Source organism: Ambystoma mexicanum, chromosome 6q (genome assembly GCF_040938575.1).
Source record: "Ambystoma mexicanum isolate Mex_15411 chromosome 6q, UKY_AmexF1_1, whole genome shotgun sequence".
Classification (NCBI taxonomy): domain Eukaryota; kingdom Metazoa; phylum Chordata; class Amphibia; order Caudata; family Ambystomatidae; genus Ambystoma; species Ambystoma mexicanum.
In genome coordinates, this window is record NC_090937.1 from 981,580,409 (window position 1) to 981,592,944 (window position 12,536).

The 12,536-nt window shown below is 51.8% G+C and overlaps 1 protein-coding gene across 3 annotated transcripts in view; it reads right to left on the reverse strand.

Annotated features, from left to right (window-relative positions):
• The window catches only part of CASP3 (caspase 3), a 741,803-nt gene that overhangs the window by 727,877 nt on the left and 1,390 nt on the right, over positions 1-12,536 (reverse strand). The window lies entirely within an intron of this gene.

Consider the following 12,536-nt stretch of genomic DNA (forward strand, 5'->3'; position numbering starts at 1 on the left):
GCTGGAAGACTGCCACACACCCCTCGACCGGGTACTAATTACATTTTAAACCTTTGTTTAAAGTCAGGAAAGCCAGTTGCATTTTAGGACCCTCTTGGAGGACAGGCAGGGCTCTGATCACTCCACTCAAGGCTGGTCCTCATCTCTTCACCATAGGACTCAGTCAGATGTTTAGGCCTCCCCAGCAACAGACAGCTCCATCCAGATGCAATTTCGATTTTCCTTTGCCGTTTCCTTGAGGCCGTCAGATGGTAAATTTCAGTAGCTATCCCCTTCTCCCATAGCGCATTCACTTTATAACAGTGATGACACCAAGATTTCAATTTTGGGCAGTTCCCTGCAAGAGTTCTCGAACCAGGTTTGGACAGTTACCCTTCTCTCTCCTCCCAAATCCAGCCACAGGAGCAGCCAAACTCCTACCTCCATTTACCTGTTTAAGTTGTGATAATGCTGTTTTTACCGCCGTCTGAGCAAATAAGGTGTTGCTTCTAGCCCCCACATCACTCCATTTTTTTTGTAACCATATTTTTCATTTTCTTCTGCGTAGGCCACTTAGGCAGTTTTTTCTTCATAGATCCCCTGTGCACTCCCAAGGGACCCTTCAAGGCCGATGGTGCTATAAGCCAAGATCTCTTCTAAGGAAGCCTCATCAGACGCTTCTTGAATAGAGGCGGTCATCGTTTCACAGTGAGGAGGGGCTTCCATAATTGCCCTTTTGGCCCATTGAATTGCCCCTGGGAACATACCCCCACTAGAGTCAGTCCGTACCTTTGCCACTTCAGAGTCCAATGGGGCTTGTAATCCCACCTTCTCAGGTCTGCCGGGAAACAGTGTGGCAAACGAAAAACTCTGGGATAAGGCCTGCCTCGTTTGCTTTCGTCCTGGGCACTTGGCTCTCTCCAAGTTCTGATGGTTTGTGGGCCACAAGCAATTCCCGATCTGCAGTGTGCACTTAGCCGTTGTCAAATTTAAAGAGTAAAGATTCCAATAGAGCTGTATTGTGCTTGGTCTCACAATGCAGGCCCTCATATAATGAGACCAATAGGCAAAGAACCGGGTTAATTTCGGTGCATAAATCAACCTTTTCAGCCTGCAAGCCCCCATCCAATCTCCTCGACACTGCTAACAGCCACCTTGGGGATAGCGGGTTGAGAGACGGAGCTGGAGACTAGGCAAAAAAGCATCTGTGCCGGAGGTCTGCCCATTCTGGACGCCCAATACAGAACAGTCCTGTGGGTGACCCAGGTCGTTGGTGTGTCTGCCATAGAGACCGCCTGGTAACTGGTGCTTGTTCTTAGACGGACCAACCCCCTCTGGCAATTTAGCTTCCTGTTGCAGTAACCTACTGTCCTATTCCTTTTTTCCTGAGCATAAAGCGAAATGCTCCCAGCTGACTTCCTGATTGCACGCCCGGAGGCCGTGCCTTGCAGCCAAACCATTCTTCCACAAAAGGTAGGAGGACACCTTTGTACTGAGAAGCATTCCAACATCTCTGCTTCTGTTTTACAAAAAAAAAACTAAAAAAAGCAGCATTTTTATTTTCGTGCAACCTCGTGTCACAATTCATGCATCCTGTCCGTTTTTGCTGTGCTCTCCTGCATCTTTTCTTTGGTGGCCCTCAATTTCGTGTTGGTGCAAGTGCTGGATTTTGCTGCACTGGGGTGCTTTTTCAACATTATACACGTGGTAATTCCATAATGGTTGCTGCATTTTTCGTCCTGAAAAGGCAGCCTGAGTGCTTCCCTGCTATCTGCCTACCTGCATGCCCATTTGTCATTGGGCTCCATAAAGTATCCTATTGGTGGCCGACAGGCTTTAGCCGGCTCCCTACTTTCAAAGCCCACTTCTAAGGCCCCCGTCAGCTTCCTGTCCGCTTTCAGGCTGCTAGAAGAGTGCTCTGCCACAGCCCAACCCTCACTGAGGCTCCTACCCCTGGACTATTGGACTACCATGACTCTCCTACCTTATTCTGCATGGGTTAGTTCCGCCCTTCTTGATTTCCCTGTACTTCCTTTATCAGCAGGTACTCTCAGCTTTCTCTTTTATGTATCATTTTGAAGCTGTTCTGTACTCCCCTTTACCATTTGATGCCCACAATCAATTAGTTAACTACCTGGCCCTCATTTATGAAAGTCAAACTTGGGTGCATTCTGCATTTAACTACAAAGTCAAACTTGGGTGTATTCTGCATTTAACTTGTCCATCGATTGTAACCTGCTAGCCCAGTGACTGTTCTGTACCGCTGCACTTGCTTTCTGTCCCCTCTCTCCACACTCATGGCGCTTTCTGTTTCTCCCATCTATTCCAACTGCTTCTCCATCAACTATCCTTCCCTTCTCACTAGGTTTGGTAAGAAGAAATTTAAAAGGATATCTTGCCTTCCAACCCTGGTCTCCTCATTGCCAATACCTATACCAATGCCTCTTCCAGACAGACCCTCACTGACATCCTCTTTGTTGTTCCTTCACCGGATCTATGGACCGCTCATATGAACTCTGCTCTGTCCGGTCTCCTCCTCTCCCATAAATGGTGGCACTCGTGGGATGTCCCAATGGCTTCTTTCGACTCTTCCAAAATCATCCGTAATGTCTACCTAAATGGCACCGTTATAGTCCAAGGTCCTCAGGCCAATCTCCTCCTCTTCGATAGGCAGTTCCCTCGCTTCATCAACTTCCTTTCATCTCCGGCTGTCCCCTCCTCTCATTCCTCGGCTATGTTGCCCACTCTTCCCTCCTCTGCCCCTCTTCACAGGGCGTACCTCTGATTTGTACCCCTCCCCAGAAAGTCTTTAAGGCCGGTAACCTTCTTCATCTTGCCACTCTCAACTCCTGCTCTGCCGTCAAACACTCTTCTGACATCTGCCATCTCCTTCAAGAACTGGACCTTGATGTCCTTCGTTTTACAGAGACATGGTCCACGGCCAGCTCTGTCACAAGCTTTGACACTCTCCTCTGTGATGGCTACAAGATCCTCTCCGCACCCAGATCCATTTGGCCTGGAGGGGGTGTAGCCCTGATCTTTCCTGAGTGGATTCCTGCCACTATCATTTCCACTCAGATCTACTCCTCTTTCGAATGCCTTCTCTGCAGGCTCTCAATCTCTCCTAGTCACTATCACTGTTGCCACTCTCTACCGGCCCCCTGGTCAAATCACCTCTTTTCTCTCTAAGTGGGCTGACCTCTCCTCCTCCCTCCTGGCCTCAACCACTAAACTCCTCCTCCTTGGTGACCTAAACATCCACCTCTTTTCTCCCTGTCCCTCATCTCTGCTCTTTCGCGACCTCTGCGACTCCCTTTCCCTCTCTATCCTCCCCTCTGGGCCGACACACTCTGCAGGACACACACTTGATGTCTTGATCTCCTCTGGCCTCCCTCTCTCTATCCCTCTGACCACTCCTCTCTCGTGGAGTGACCATTGCCTTCTCTCCTCTCACCTCATCTCTCTTCCCATCTAGCCAAGCCCACCCAAACACTGCCACCTACCTTCTCAGACATCCGACCTATGAAGCATGTGTCAGTTGAGGCTCGCTGCCACCTTCTCTCCCCTCCTCCTCCTCCTCCTCCTCCTCCTCCTCCTCCTTCTCCTCCTCTGGCTGACTCACACCCCGACATAGCCCTGTTCCTACTCTACTCTTCTATTTCTGATACTCTTGATGCTCTTGCCCCTGTCATGAGGATCTGCTTGAAGTCCAAAGCCAAGTGCAATTCCTGGTATGACTCAGACCTAGCTACACTTAAACATAAGTGTAGGGTGGCAGAGAGGAAATGGAGGGCTTCTTGCTCATCCTCTGACAAACTGACCAGTCACCTGCTCCAAAGGCAATACCGACTCTCTGCCTGCACCAAGAAGAGAGAGTCCACATTTAAGCCTGTGTCTCTGTGGCACCTAACAACTTGGCTGAACGGTTCAAAATCTGCAAGGAGCTGGCCAACTCTGCTGCAATCTCTACCCCTCTTGCCTCCCAGGCTCTCTGCAATGCCCTGGCCTCTCACTTTATCTCAAAAAACCAACGGCATCCTGTCCACCCTCTCCTCCCCTCCCCCTCCCTCCCTCGCCCTCCGAGTCTGTGCTAGCTGATCCCTCCCCCCCCCCCCCCCTTCACCACCCCTCCTTGTCCTTTCCTATTTTCTCCTCTGATGAGGTCGCTAGACAAGTCCGATCTATGAAAGCCTCGTCAAAACAGGTTCATCCGGGGGGGCATGGCCAGCGAGCGAGCAACGAGGACGTGACTCGAATGCGCTCCCGCGGCCGCCTGAAAAATCCTGTAATATCCTGCATTACGAAAAGGTGAAATCGCAAAAAAACCATAAATTTGGGCAGCGGAACATCATAGCAGCACCTAGCCGTGAAAAGGGCCGAATCCACGCTGGAAAACGCAAGATATCAGCGTTGGAAACTGTAAGAACGTATCGTGCGGCCACAACCAAGATGGCCGCCTCCGAGTCGCGAATAACTAAAACGAAGACAAGCATGGGCAGCTGCGAATCCCAACAGCCGGAGCAGATGCGGTGCTAAATACCCTGGGAGCAGCCGGGCGACTTACAAACCACAGACCCCGCACTGCAGTGGACCATATCCTGTTGCTGTTGCCGAGGGCGGGCGGACTGTGCGACTTTCTCCCCCGGCACACGCGACGGCGGAATCGACCCGTGTAACAACGCCACTCCCGGGCAGCGGCACCTCGGAGCACCATTCGGCTCTAGGACGAGCGGAAGGACACGAGATATCTGCTCCGGGACACAGCGGAAAGCACCGCCCGACCCAGTCAAGAGGACCAAACCAGAACGGCGGGAACAGACGTGAAGGGCCTGTGAACCCTCCCCCCGATCACCGGAGCACCAGTGGCCCCGACATCCGCCACCTGGCAACCCGGTGGGGCAACCTACCACACTCCTGCTGCGGTGCGGTCGCCTGGGGAGGAAATAATCGAGAACTTTGTGCAATACGGGAACGGAACCATCTTGGTGGCGCGAGGGGAGAATTGAGCAGGCGAGTTGGCCTTCCTTGATACGGAAGTATATACGAACGATTTACATTAAGCTACTAAGATAAACCGCACCAAAAAACGAGGTAATACCCCGATCAACTCATCGGTGAACAGAACCATACTGTACCTCAGGGAGAACACTACAGCTTAAGACTCTTGAGACTACAACACTGTAAATGAGCTACAAGATCACGGTAGAGGCCCGAGATAAGGCGTGGAAAAACGGCTCCTCCAGACAGGCAATAAACGACCCACGTAAAGTAACACCATGGGCAAGGAAAGGAACAAGAAAACCTCGACCCAATACACCATGGACCAATACGCCACAAGCACAACCACGGCATTAAGCACCGAGGACTCGAGAGTAACCCCCTCCCCGCCAAAGCAACCACTCTCATTAAAGGATGTGATGGCTGCCAGCGAAAACTCGCGCGCCTCGGTAGAGCAGAAGATGGACACCATCTCCACCAAAGTCTCCTTCCTCCGCCACGACCTCCAGAAACTCTCGTCCTGGACCGGGGAAACGGAACAACGAATCTCCAGAGTGGAGGATGACCTGAGCGGGGTGCACCAACAGCTCACGCAAACGTTGAACCGACTCAAAACCCTGGAGGCCCGAATCGATGAGGGAGAGGGAAGGTCCTGCCGCAATAACATTCGCATCCTGGGACTGCCAGAATGTGCAGATGGACCCAACGTGGAACTTTTCTTGGAGGAATTGCTTGCGGATCTCTTTGCAACAAAGACCTTCTCAAAGTTTTTCTCAGTGGAGCGTGCACACCGCATGCCCACGGGAAGCCCGACCCCCGGGAACAATCATCGCAAAGCTGCTTAATTACAGCGACAGAGACGCCATCCTACAAATGGCCCGTACCAAAGGGTCATTGACATATAACGGAGCCCGAATTGCCTTTTTTCCAGATTACACCCGTGAGGTCCAACAGGCCAGGCAATCCTTTGAACACCTAAAAAGGAAACTACGCTCAATGAACGTGAAATACGGACTGCTGTTCCCAGCCCAACTGAAAATCCTGCATGAGGGCAAAACTGTCCACTTTAATGACCCGCAGGAGGCCTGGAGATGACCAGAAACTCACATTGGAGGGGACTGGACCGAATCAGAATCGCAGAAGTAGATCAAGACCCCGACCACGGGGAGAAAGACCTGCACAGCAACCCAGATCGGAGGTCCTAATCGAACCAGACGGAGACCCCAATAACTGACGAGCACTTAAGAGAAATAGGGGTGCAGCTGCTGGACACGGGAACGGGCCGATTCACTGCGTACTCAATGCTCGGCCACTTCTACCGGCAACAACCTACAAGGAACACTCCTCTGGGAGTGTCATCGATGCCGGGCTACCCTCGTCCCCCTGCAACGGATCACACGAACCGCAAGCAGTCACCAGTAACACACCATGCCAACGGCAGCCGCTACGCCCCCGACTTGGGACTTGAGACAACAGACCCATACGGGTATAGTAAGTCGGAGGGGTAGAGTGAACAATTCATGTTAAGTTAACCTGGCGACATAGTTTTTAAGCGCCAGTAGAGTTCGGGCGACAGATACTTCTTGTTGGGGAGGAGTATGGGGAAGGGAAGTTGTATTATGTTTATCTTTTTCCAGGAATTCACACCATGCAAACGTCCATAGCAAATTCACCAAACACACAGTGCTCGCCACCCACGCTCCCACCAAATGCGAACACAATGTTCCTACGATCATACATAGCCCGCACCCACAGAGCACAATACTATAAACCCCTAGACAGCAATGGCCACACAATGCCATAGCGACCCCGGTAGCCAAAATACACAAGCCTCATCGATGCCTAGTGAACGCCATAGGTCTCTTAAGCTCCTCACTTGGAATGTGAATGGTATGGGCACAAGTATAAAACGCTGACTGATCCTGCAATTTCTTAACAGACGCTACCCTGATGTAGCTCTCCTAACTGAGACCCACTTAGCGGGCTCAAACTGCCATTTCTTCCGCAGATCCAACTATCGAGCGGCGTACCACGCAGGGTATACAATGGGCTCCCGGGGGGTCCTGATCCTCCTACACAAGCGACTCCCCACTGTGGTGCAGGACCCCAGTGGCCGTTTTGTGATGATTCGAGGTACACTCTGGGGGGAGACAATGGCTATTCTAGCGATATATTCCCCACCGGGGTTGGGGGAGGCTCTCCTGAGGGAGGTGACGGCCCTGATGGCGCAACAGGCGGAGGTGTGGGTCCTGGGAGGGGGTTTTAATGATGTTATGTGTAACACACTCGACCGGACCCATATCCGCAACCGAAATCCGCGCCGGCCCACGGGTCTAGCGACCTTTGCGTCAGCGCTTGGTCTGAGCGATGCATGGAGAGAACTACACCCCACGGACCAGGGATTCTCCTTCCTCTCGGGAGCACACGCATCTCTATCCAGGTTAGACTATTTTTTCCTCCCAACCCCCGAAGCATATAGGGTAAAGGCGGCAGAGCTCCTCCCCCGTGGCATATCAGATCACTCTCCCTTGGAGGTAACGCTCCATACAGAGCGTCCCCTACCGCCCAAAACATGGAGACTAAACAGCAACTACCTGGGCCTCCCTGAATTCGTGGAACATATAACTGTAAAGTCAGACGAATTCTTCGAAATTAACACAGGCTCGGTGGAGGACGCAGTGACACTTTTGGAAGCACACAAAGCGGTACTTGGAGGGGAAATGACGGCCTGGATATGCAACAAAAGAAGAGAACATTATAGAAAAGTAACTGAGGTGGAGACTGAGGTAGCAAAATGGGAAACCAGCTACATAGCCGACGCTACCCCAGAAACACACCGCTCCCTATTAAAGGCCAGAGCCACCCTGCATAACACAGCGCTGGATAATGCTAGACAGGCACACAGGGAGTCAAAAAACAGAATTTACGAACAGGGAGATAAAGCGGGTAAATTATTGGCGTGGATGGAGTGACGGGAGGTAGGGCACAGACATGTTAGATTAATCACGGACAGCCCAAATCGACCTGCCCAAACAGATCCAGAGATAACGGAGGCTTTTGCCAACTTTTATGCCTCGCTCTATGCCGCCCCAACGGCCCCCACAGACTCATCTCTTCTGGAAGAGATAACGCTCCCGCAGTTGTCGGAACCCCAAAGAGCACACCTAGATCGGGAACTAGACGAAGCTGAGATTGCGGAGACCATGACCCAGTTACAATCGGGGAAAACACCAGGCCCAAATGGCTGCCCGGCCGAGACCTGGAAGAAGTTAGGCACCAACAAGATGGCGGCCCCCCTCCGCGATCTGTTCCTAGCCGCCAAGACGCAGGGCGCCCTCCCCCCGGACCTACGAACCGCCAATATCGTGGTCATTCCCAAACAGGGACAACCTCCCGACCAGTGTAAATCGTATAGACCGATATCGCTCATTAACAGTGAAACTAAAATCCTGGCCAAGGTATTGGCCAACAGGCTCCAAACTGTCATATCAGCACTGGTCCATCAAGATCAATGCGGCTTCATGCCGCAAAGGTCGACCAGAATGAACCTACGTCATTTACACCTGCTACTGGAAAGGGCCCCATCCCTTAATACACCACTTGCGTTACTTGCAATTGATAAGCGTTCGACTCGGTGGTATGGGCAAGTCTCTGGATAATAATGCGGCGTATGGGCATAGGCGAAACTTTTCTCAGCTGGGTTCAACTTCTATACGTGGCCCCCTTGGCCGCAGACAGGGTAAACGGTTGGACCTCTAGAACCTTCCCATTGGGCTGGGGCACTCGGCAGGGCTGCCCACTGTCCCCCCTTCTCTTCGCCCTGGCAATCGAGCCACTAGCCCGATGGCTCTGGCAGGTAACTACATGGTCCGGATTCCAATGGCCAAACGGACGGGAGGATAAACTCCCTTTATGCAGACGACCTATTGTTGTACTTGAGCGACCCGAACCATGCATGCCCTATCATAGCCCAAATGCTGATGACCTACAGGGATTTCAGTGGCCTCAGGGTAAACTGGGGGAAATCAGTCCTCTTCCTGGTTAAAGGTGACGATCTAGCAATTCCCCGGGACACCCCATGTCGAGTGGAGAGGGAAGGTTTTCGCTACCTGGGCATATGGGTCACTATCAAACTATCTGCTGCATTACCGCTGGTCGACCGCTTTGCTGGTGATGTACAGCACTGGACGCTCCAGCCATTAACACTCATGGGGAGAGCAGCCCTCTTTAAGATGATGGCACTTGCACGTTTCCTCTACGTCCTGCAGAACGCCCCGTTGGCCATACTGAACTCCGAGTTCACCCGGGTAGAGGGCCTCTTAAGGAAACTGATAGGGAAGGGGGGACAGCCTCGAATAGCACTAGCAAAGCTGCAGCGCTCTGTTTGGGAGGGGGGCATGGGAGTCCCACATCTCAGATCCTACTATTGGGCCAGTCAATTGAATATAGTCAATGACCTCCTCCACGGGGATCCAGAACTCCCACACATCAGAGCGGAATCACCCATTACCCAAGACACCCCACCAATCCGAATAATATACCAAAGCCTATCCAGACTCCCCGCACAAACTACTTCATCCCATATCACGATTGTCTGGAAGCAGGCCCATAGGCACATAGGCTGGGGGGAATAGGATCACCACAGCACAACCACTATGGAGCAATCATCTGCTGGCGGAGGTTAAAAAGCTGGCCACATGGACCCAGTGGGTGAGGGCCGGGATAACAACAGTGGGAGATGTTATCGCGGATGGCACCATCCTCCCGTTTGAAACGCTCCAACAGAAATGTTGAATCCCGGCAGCGGAATAATATCACTATACACAACTAACACATGCTCTCAGGGGTTACAGGCAAGAACTTGCCGACGCACCAAATTATACACCCTTGGAACGTAGCCTGTTAACACAACATATCCCCACCAAGGTAACGACTATACTGTACAAGACCATCAATGCATTTGCTACTTTGGAGCTGACCAGCCTCAAAACTAGATGGGAGCGGGATGTTGGGGATATTAACCCGGAGGACTGGATTCAGGTCCTCATGCACCCTTGCGAGATCGCAATAGACTCCAGAATAAGACTGGTACAGCTCAAGATACTCCACAGGGTATACTACCCCCGTGTGGCCCTTTTTGGTTGGGGAAGGGCAACAGATCCCAACTGCCTGAGATGCCGGGGGGAGGAGGGCACTCTTTTCATCTCCTTTGGGAATGCCCTAAAATCAGGGACTTCTGGACACAATGCTCACAATTACTTACAAGAACTCTGGGCCGTACAATAACACTAGAACCCGCAATAATGCTACTGGGCGCTCTAGATGAAAACACCTCGAACAAATGGGAGGGTATTTTTCTCTCCACGGCAATGGGCCTGATAAAGCGGGACATAGCACAGAAATGGGGGGCCCCGGAATGCCCAACGGGTCAATGAAATGGACATATGCGCGAAGAAAGAACACAGAATATACACGGCAAGGGGGTGCCCTGCAAAAGCTACAAAAATCTGGGGGAAGTGGGAAGAACGTGATATCTGAGAACTATTGGAGGGCAGCGGCGGGAGCACGAGGGTCCTATTTGGAACATTACAGGCGATATACTACTGGAGGTGATGCATGGAGTGACAATCATGAACAGACCAAGGAATCAACCCGGGATGGGGAGAGGAGGGAGGGAGGGGGGGGAACTGTTGATATGTTGTATGAATGTGTTTAAATCACCAATAACTTTTTTTTTTATATAAACAAACAGGTTCATCCCTGTTCCTCTAAAACCATCAAGGACCACATTGACACTCTCGCTCCGGCCCTTGCCGATTTTTGCAACCACTCCTTTGCCTCAGGATCCTTCCCCTCCCCTCTGTAGCACTCCATTGTGCATCCTCTTCTCAAGAAACCCACAGCTGATCCTTCCTGTCCTGCTATCGCCCAATTTCCATTACTCCCTTTCCGGGCAAACTCCTGGAAAAGCTGGCCATCTCCCAGCTTAACCTTCATTCCGATTCTGTTGGCTGTATTCATGACCATCAGTCTGGCTTCAGAACTGCCAGAAGCACGGAAACTGCTCTCCTGAACATCCGTGAAGGTCTGCTCTCCAACCTTGACTCCAATGTTCCGTCTGTCCTCATCGTACTCGATCTCTCTTCTGCCTTCGACAGTCAACCATACCATCCTGCTCAACCGTCTCCGTAATAACCTGGGTATCACTGATCAGGCTCTGGCCTGACTAACCTCTTTCCTCTCCGATCGACCCTCCCAGGTCCAACTTGAGTCCTTCCTATCATCTATCTTCCTCTCTACCTGTGGTGTTCCCCAGGGGTCTAACCTCTCGCCCTAGCTTTTTAACCAATACCTGGCAATTCTCGCCCACTGCATTGCCATTTTCTGCTCAAATTTCCAGTGCTATGCTGACGACAACTCATTTTCAGGCTGCCCTCGGCCACCTCCTCTCCCATCTCCGATTGCCTTACTGCCATTCAAGATTGGTGTGCCGCCAATGATCTTTGTCTGAATGCCAACAAGACAGAGATCCTTCTCATCGGCAGACCTTCACCAACCTTTCCCCTCACTCTTTGCACAGCCTCCCTTGGCCCTCCTCCTACCCCCACCTTCGAGGCTAAGAACCTCGGGGTCATCTTTGACTCCACACTTTCCTTCTGAGGTCTCTAAAAAAGTCAAAACTTCCTACTGCACCTCCTCAGGGATACTCTGCCTTTCCTCCCCTTCCCCCAGAAGCTCACTGTGTCCCAAGCTCTGGTTCTCTCTAGATTGGACTATTTTAACAGCCTCCATCTAAATCTACGTGCTGCTACTCTCCGCCCTCTGCAACTTATCCCGAACAGGACTGCAAGACTTGTCCTTGGCCTCAAGCCCAGGGATCTTATCTCTCCAGGACTGAAATCTCTGCACTGGCTCCCAGTGGCTGCGAGGATTAAGTTCAAAACCCTCTGCATTGTCCACAAGGCCTTCTGGGGTCAAAATACCTTCAACTCTCTCTTCCTAAATATCTTCCTTCTCGACCTCTCTGCTCTTCCTGCTCCAACTCCCTCAGGGTCAGTCGCTTCTCCAAGCAACAAGTTGGTGGTAGATCTCCCTCTTCCGCAGGGGCCTCCCTCTGGAACAGCTTTCCTGGCTCCCTGAAACTTGAGGAGAACCATCTCCGGTTCCGGAAGCACCTCAAAACCTTCCTCTTTGCTTCTGCTTTCACTCCCCCTCTCCCCTGTTGATTTTCCTGACAGATACTGCACTGGATACCTGGCCTCCCTTGATACCTGGCCTCCCTTCTATCTTGGGCCCAGGCCCGCCAGTTACCCACCTGCACTGCCTCCCTGGCAACCCCTGCACCTGGGGAATGTTTTTCTGTATCCTTACAGTCCCCCTACCACCACTTATGTTCTACACTTACCATACACTGCCACCTGCTGGCCGTTTTATTTATCTTATTTTATTGTACTATCCCTTGTACTGCACTTCCCCCGCACTTTTCCCTTTCCCCTTCCCATGCACTTGCGCGATCTGAATGTCACCTGGCCTAGTAGGATCGTTGTCCGTCTCCCCTT